This window comes from Myotis davidii, unplaced genomic scaffold (genome assembly GCF_000327345.1).
Source record: "Myotis davidii unplaced genomic scaffold, ASM32734v1 scaffold309, whole genome shotgun sequence".
Taxonomy (NCBI): domain Eukaryota; kingdom Metazoa; phylum Chordata; class Mammalia; order Chiroptera; family Vespertilionidae; genus Myotis; species Myotis davidii.
In genome coordinates this window covers 5,477,922-5,484,898 of record NW_006383013.1, presented here as the reverse complement: position 1 = coordinate 5,484,898, position 6,977 = coordinate 5,477,922, and positions in this window count along the sequence as shown.

Below are 6,977 nucleotides of genomic sequence, written 5' to 3'. Positions count from 1 at the left end.
GGTCTAATAAAAAAGATGAATATGAACAAAAATGGCTCCGGAAAGCACATTTGACTCAGAAGTCAACCTAGAAAAAGTAAGCATTTAAAGATAACCCACTACCTGTGTGTGTGTGTGTGTGTGTGTGTGTGTGTGTGTGTGTGTGTGTGTATGCTAAAGTGCTAAAGTAATCACATGGGATATGCAAATCTAAATTATATTTGCATATAATTAGTTATTGAGAGTATTTATTGAGAGTATTTATTGCTAGATGGGACAGCACTAGGTACATTAATTCAGCAAAAATACTTATTTTGGTATACCCCCATGCTAGCCGTTGGGTATAAAGACCCTGCAGATACCAAGATGATGCCATCTGTCCTCTACTTCAGGGAGGTTACAGTCTAGTAGCTAAGAGGAAGAATTGAGTATTATATTAGAAGAATTGCTAAGAAATGAGTCCCAGGAGGGCCTAGGTACTCATGGGTGGGCATGCAACCAACCTGGGACGTGGCTAGGTTCTCAAGGAGGACTTTCCTCCTTCAGGATTGAGCTTTATCCAAGTGGAAAATGAGAAAGGCATTTCAAACAGTGAAAAGAGTATGCACAAAGAGTCTATCTAAAACAGAAAAGCAGCAAGGCTCTTTCTACTAATGCTATTACTCAGTACAGTGTTTTTACAACAAGATTTTATTTTCAAAGCACCTGTTGTGCACGATGAAATTTAATCTGCATTTTGATTGAAAAAAAAAAAGAAAAGAAAAGATAGGTATTATTTCATCAATCAAGAGAAAGCAAGAAAAATCCATGGTTCCAAAGAGCTGTGTCTACCCTGAGTTCTGTGGCCATATTGCCACTGGGATAGAGCTGCTGGGGGTATTGTGTCTTTCCTCTGAGATGAGAACTTCACCCGGTGCTTTGTCAGAGACAGCATTGGCCTGAGGAGGGTTGCTTTAGAAACAGCAACATTACCCTCAATATTCACAAATGATCATTTTTTAGATGTTATCTGGAGCCTAGGAATTCAGGAACATTTTTCTTAAAACCATCTTAACAAACTATTAATTTAGTGGAATCTCAACTAGAAGCTAAAATGCATGCATATGACCTGAGGTTAGTTACTCAAGAGACTTGCTGGGAACCAGCCTAGGTGAACCTATAAGAAGTGAGTGCCTCTCAAGAGAGATTGAAAACTGAAATTGATACCATCAAAGCTGTCTCAGCTACACTGATAAATATCTCCCCATCCAACAAAGTAGAAATATCTGAGAATGAAGACAAGTGTGAAAATATTCTTGACATCAAGGAGACCTAAGAAGTACAAACTTGATGTGAGATGTAACTGACAATTAGTATTTTTGTCAGTCTCCAGGCCCTTTCTTTGATCTGCTCCATGAACACGTTAGTAGAGTATGTAAGTATTCTAAACATGTGCCATATGTTGGAACTAAATTGAATTTCACTTGTTTCCTTTTACTATGATGAAACTTAAAGGACAGGTAGCCAAGTGGAATTGCCTTAGGCCACTCGGTTTTCAAGCTTTGGAATTGGAAGTGTATTTTAGGCATCCTCTCTCTATTTCTTACTCCAACTATTAGGATGTACTCCCTGCTGTACTTGCATCAATTGAGTCACTACTGGAAATTCTCTTTGATTTTCCTTTGCTAATTGAAAAAGAGTTCCAATTTCCAAGTTTCCCTGAAGGCTCCATACAGACATTATCTTGAAAGTCAACACTGAAGAGAGAAATTTGCTTGTGTTTTGTCTTTTCTTTTGAAAATTAAGACAAATATTGACTGGCCAAACCATGAGCAGACTTTTAAGGTCAAGGCTTATGTATATAGCATATTATTGATTTGTGTACTATTATGTTCCAATGTCAATCTAAAGAAACAGAAAACATAGAAAGGTATGATTTTCTTCCTAAAAGGTAGTTATGGTACTTATAGTTGCAGTGTATTTTGTCATTCTGACCTTCAATATTTCTTTAAAAGGTAAATATTAAATTATGTTTATGAATTTATAGAAGGCCTGAGTTCAAAATGCTTTTGCTAGATTGAGTTTACTTGCATTTTGAAGAACTCACTCCACTAGAAAAATGCTTTCCTTCTCTTTCAAATTCTTCAAAATGTCATGGTTATTAATAATTTTGCTTTCTTTAAGAGATAACTGATTATATTTTTTTCTTAGAAAGATTAATAAGTTAAAAGTATTTCCTTTAAAAAACATAACAAACATCCTTATACCTCCACTTTTTTTCATTGGTACTCAAATCTTTTTTGTTAATAAATTAGGTCACTGTCAGTCTCTTTTCTCTTAGTTCAAGTCAAAACTCAAGACCAACTTTTTCTCTTTTTTTAAAATACCTTTTTATTGATTTCAGAGAGGAGGGGAGAGGGAGAGAGAGTTAGAAACATCAATGATGGGAAAGAATCATTGATTGGCTGCCTCTTGCATGCCCCGCACTGAGGATTGAGCCCACAACCCAGGCATGTGCCCTTAACCAGAATTGTACACAGGACCCTTCAGTCTGCAGGCCGATGCTCTATCCACTGAGCAAAACTGACTAGGGCAAGAACAACTTTTTCTTTGCATGTATTTTAAAAGCTCCAAATGCTCAGAATTAAGAAGATTTAGGAATCTTTAAAAATAATAAGTTTATTTCATACTGATTAGATGCAATAATTTGATGGTTAGTTCATGGCTACCTGGACAAGCTACCTGAAAACACCAAGAGCTGAGAGTATTTACCATGACATAACTTTGGTGTTTCAGACACTAGAAATTCTAGATTATTCAGTCAAATTTCTTTTCCACCCTTATCCCTTGTCTTTTTCTCCTTTTCCTGCCTTTTAACATCTTAAAATAGGTTCTGTGAGATGAAAGACTCACTTAATGACTTGCTAGAAATAATATATTTACAAGTAACAAAAAACCAAATTTCTACTGGTTCAAACAAAACTTGAACTGCAAGAGATTTTCCAGGACAATTATCTCTAAATCTGTGTTCCAGATAGCAGTGGTACTGATTAGTCTTTAATTGCTATGGTAATAGGAGATTGAAACAGGAAGAGAATTATAAAATATTTTGATGATGGAGAAAGTATTCTATAACATTTATAAACTTGTGCAAAATATGAAGGTCTGACTTAGACAGAAGTTCACAGGAGCAACCATCATGAGATCTCCAAGAGTCTGTAAACCAGGATTCTAAGGAACCATGGGTGTAGAAAAGAGAGCCCTGGACTAATAACCAAGGCAAATTTTACTTCTTTCATTATTATGTGATATCCTATTTCTTGAACTATGAAAAAATGTGACAACAAGGCTACTGACATGGTATGGTACAGGAGTCCGAATGGCTCAAGCTAAGAGTATAATCTGCATGGCTAGAGGAAGGTTGTACATAAGAGGAACCATGTGCATGGCACAGTTGGGGGTAAAGAGCCACATGTGATTGTAGAAAGTCATTGTAATCACAGAGCAAGGGCCTGGAGTGCTCAAGGAATGATAATTACAATAACATAGTAGGAAAAAGAATTCCAGTTCAGAAGAGATGATACTATTTTATGGCAGTGTCTGAGAACTTCTGGTCTTGAGAATTGTCCACTCTATTTTAAAAAAAGTGAAAGGTTCTGGTCATTTAGCTTTCTTTGCTGAGGGCTTGACTATAGTCATAGAGTTATCTTAGAATGACACAATAAATATCTCATGCACTTAAAGACTTGGATGTGGAAAATAGCAGTTGATAAGAAAGAAATCTTATTAAAAGTGGCTGAATTCGAGTACTCTCCATTCCCTGAAAACAGCATGTTGGCCCTAGTTGGTTTGGTTCAGTGGATAGAATGTTGGCCTGCTGACTGAAGGGCCCTTGGTTTGATTCTGGTCAAGGGCACATGTCCAGGTTGCAGGCTCGATTCCCAGTGTGGGGCATGCAGAGGCAGCCGATCGATGATTCTCTCTCATCATTGATGTTTCTATCTCTCTTTACCTCTCCCTTCCTCTCTGAAATCAATAAATAATAAAAAAAAACACAGCATGTTGGTTGACATTTTATAAAAAACATGCCGATGTCATGTATGTGTCTTTACACCTCCAGAATCAAGATTGGACCAGTTCATTCATGTCATCAAGCACAAAGTCACTACAATGTGTTTTATTAGGCTCTGAGTTTCCTAGATATGACCATTCAGAATATAATTTAATGCAAATTATATTAACCATTTTATCACCATGACCGATCTTTTTTTTAAATTAAGGAGACTAATTCATTCATGAAATGCCAAACTGCAATGCCCCAAATGGCAAGAAGGTTCTGGTTTCCAAGATACTAGCTAAATTTAACATGTGCAATTGGGTGAAGAGATATGCTTTTTAGAGTACACCCAAGCTTACAGAATTCATTGTTCATTAAGAAATCCACATGCCATACTTCAGCTGAACCACCTCAGCCTTAGGAGCACTAAGGAAAGCTGAACAAACCAATAAATTTAATTTGGGTTCATGAAATTTTAACAGGGTTTCTCAACTTCACCCAATTGGTGGAACTGAAACTCTCCGGTTTGGCTTATGAAGAGATAAACTAAAAAAGTAGCAACTAAACAACCTCCCTTGTCTGGCGCCTCTGATATAAGCAAAAACAACAACAAAACCACTCAAACTCTTCTACGTCCAGTTCTCAAGTCCTTGTTGAGACAATAAGGACTCTTTATTTAGATAGGTGAAGCTTGAAGGGCTCATTAATGGAATAAGGTAGTAAAGCTGATACAGTATTTTAAAAATAATATTTTATTCTATCTGAGTAATGATCCTCAGTATTTTATTTTTCTGATGGAAATTTTGCCCCATTTCCCCACTTGATTAGTTAATATCGACTGTGATAGTGCTTGATTAAAACATCATCATTTGATTTTTCAACTTAGGATTAGGTTTTATTGAGATATTCTTCATTATTTTATTTAATAAAGAAGCTCCATCAAATATCTCTAAAGTACCTGCCCAATATGTAATTTTACTTCACAATAATTATAGGAATTTAATCATTGAAAAATATTTGTGAAATAATATTTGTGTATGTTTGAGTCACTGCCAGAGACTTCGGATACCTTCTTGGCCAAGTATCAAAGTTTTGCCAAGCATCAAATTTTGAGGGTCTGGAGTAAACCCTTATTGGTGAGAACATTGGCAAATATGTTCTCCCATGCAGTGGGCTTTCTTGTTGTTTTGTTGATGGTTTCTTTTGCTGTACAGAAGCTTTTTATTTTGATGTAGTCCCATTTGTTTATTTTCTCTTTAGTTTCCATTGCCCTGGGAGCTGTATTGGTGACAAAATTGCTTCGGCATATGTCTGAGATTTTGTTGCCTGTGGATTCCTCTAATATTTTCATGGTTTCCCATCTTACATTTAAGTACTTTATCCATTTTGAGTTTATTTTTGTGTATGGTGTAAGTTGGTGGTCTAGTTTCATTTTTTTGCATCTACCTGTCCAATTTTCCCAACACCATTTATTGAAGAAAATGTCTTGACTCCACTGCATGTGCTTGCCTTCTGTGTCAAATATTAATTAAGCATAATCGGCTTTGTCTGATTTCTGGGGTCTCTGTTCTGTTCCATTGACCTATATGTCTGTTCCTGTGCCAGTACCAGGCTGTTTTGATTACAGTGACTTTGTAGTATAACTTAAAATATCTGGAATTGTGATTCCTCCTATTTTGTTCCTCTTAAGATTGCTGCAGCTATTTGAGTTGTTTTTTTTTGTTTGTTTTGTTTTTAGTTCCATATACATTTTTGGAGTATTAGTTCTAGATCTGTGAAATATGCTACCTTTTTTCAATGTCCTGTAGTTTTCTGAGTACAGGTCTTTTACCTCCTTAGTTAAGTTTATTCCTAGGTATCTTTTTTTGTTTTTGGTGTGATGGTAAGTGGGATTGTTTTTTAATCTCTCTTTCTGTTAGTTCACTACTGGTGTATAAAAATGCCACAGATTTGTTGGCATTGGTTTTGTATCTTGCTACATCTCCACCATTTACAGGGAACTCATACAACTTAACAAAAGGAAGATAAACAACCCCATAAAAAAAGGGCAATGTACCTAAATAGATACTTTTAGAAAGAGGACATAAGGAAGGCTAAGAGACATATGAAAACAAGCTCAATGTCACTAGTCATCTGAGAGATGCAAATCAAAACGACAATTAGGTACCATTTCACACCTGTCAGAATGGCTGTCATCAACAAATCAATAAATGACAAGTGCTGGCGAGGATGCAGAGAAAAAGGAACCCTCATGCACTGCTGGTAAAAATGTAGACTGGTGCAGCCACTGTAGAGAACAATTTGGAGTTTCCTCAAAAAACTAAAAATGGACTCCCATTTGACCCAATGATCCCAATTCTAGGAATATATTCCAAGAAACTAGAAACACAAATCAGAAAGGATATGTGCACGCTTATGTTCATAGCAGCACAATTTACCATAGCTAAAATTTGGAAACAGCCTAAGTGCCCATCAGCAGATAAGTGGATTAAAAAACAGTGGTACATCTACATAATGGAATACTACGCTGCTATAAAAAAGAAAAAAATTACCATTTGCAAAAGCATGTATCGAACTAGAGAGAATTATGCTAAGCAAAATAAGCCAATCAGAGAAAGATAAATATCATATGATCTCACTCATTTGTGGAATATAATGAACAACATAAACTGATGAACAAAAACAGATCCAGAGAGAGAGAAGCACCAATGAAACCATCAAACCTCAGAGGAAAGACAGGGGAGGGTGGGGGTAAGGGAGAGAGATCAACCAAAGGACTTGTATGCATGCATATATGCATCACAGGTGGACAGAGACACCAGGGGGTTGAAGGCATAAGTGGGCAGTGTGTGTGGGGGAATGTGGGGATAAGAACACATGTAATATACCTTAATCAATAAAGAAAAACATTTTGATGGTCTATAAAAAGTAAAGAAATAACAGGAAAAGATTTGGAAAGAGT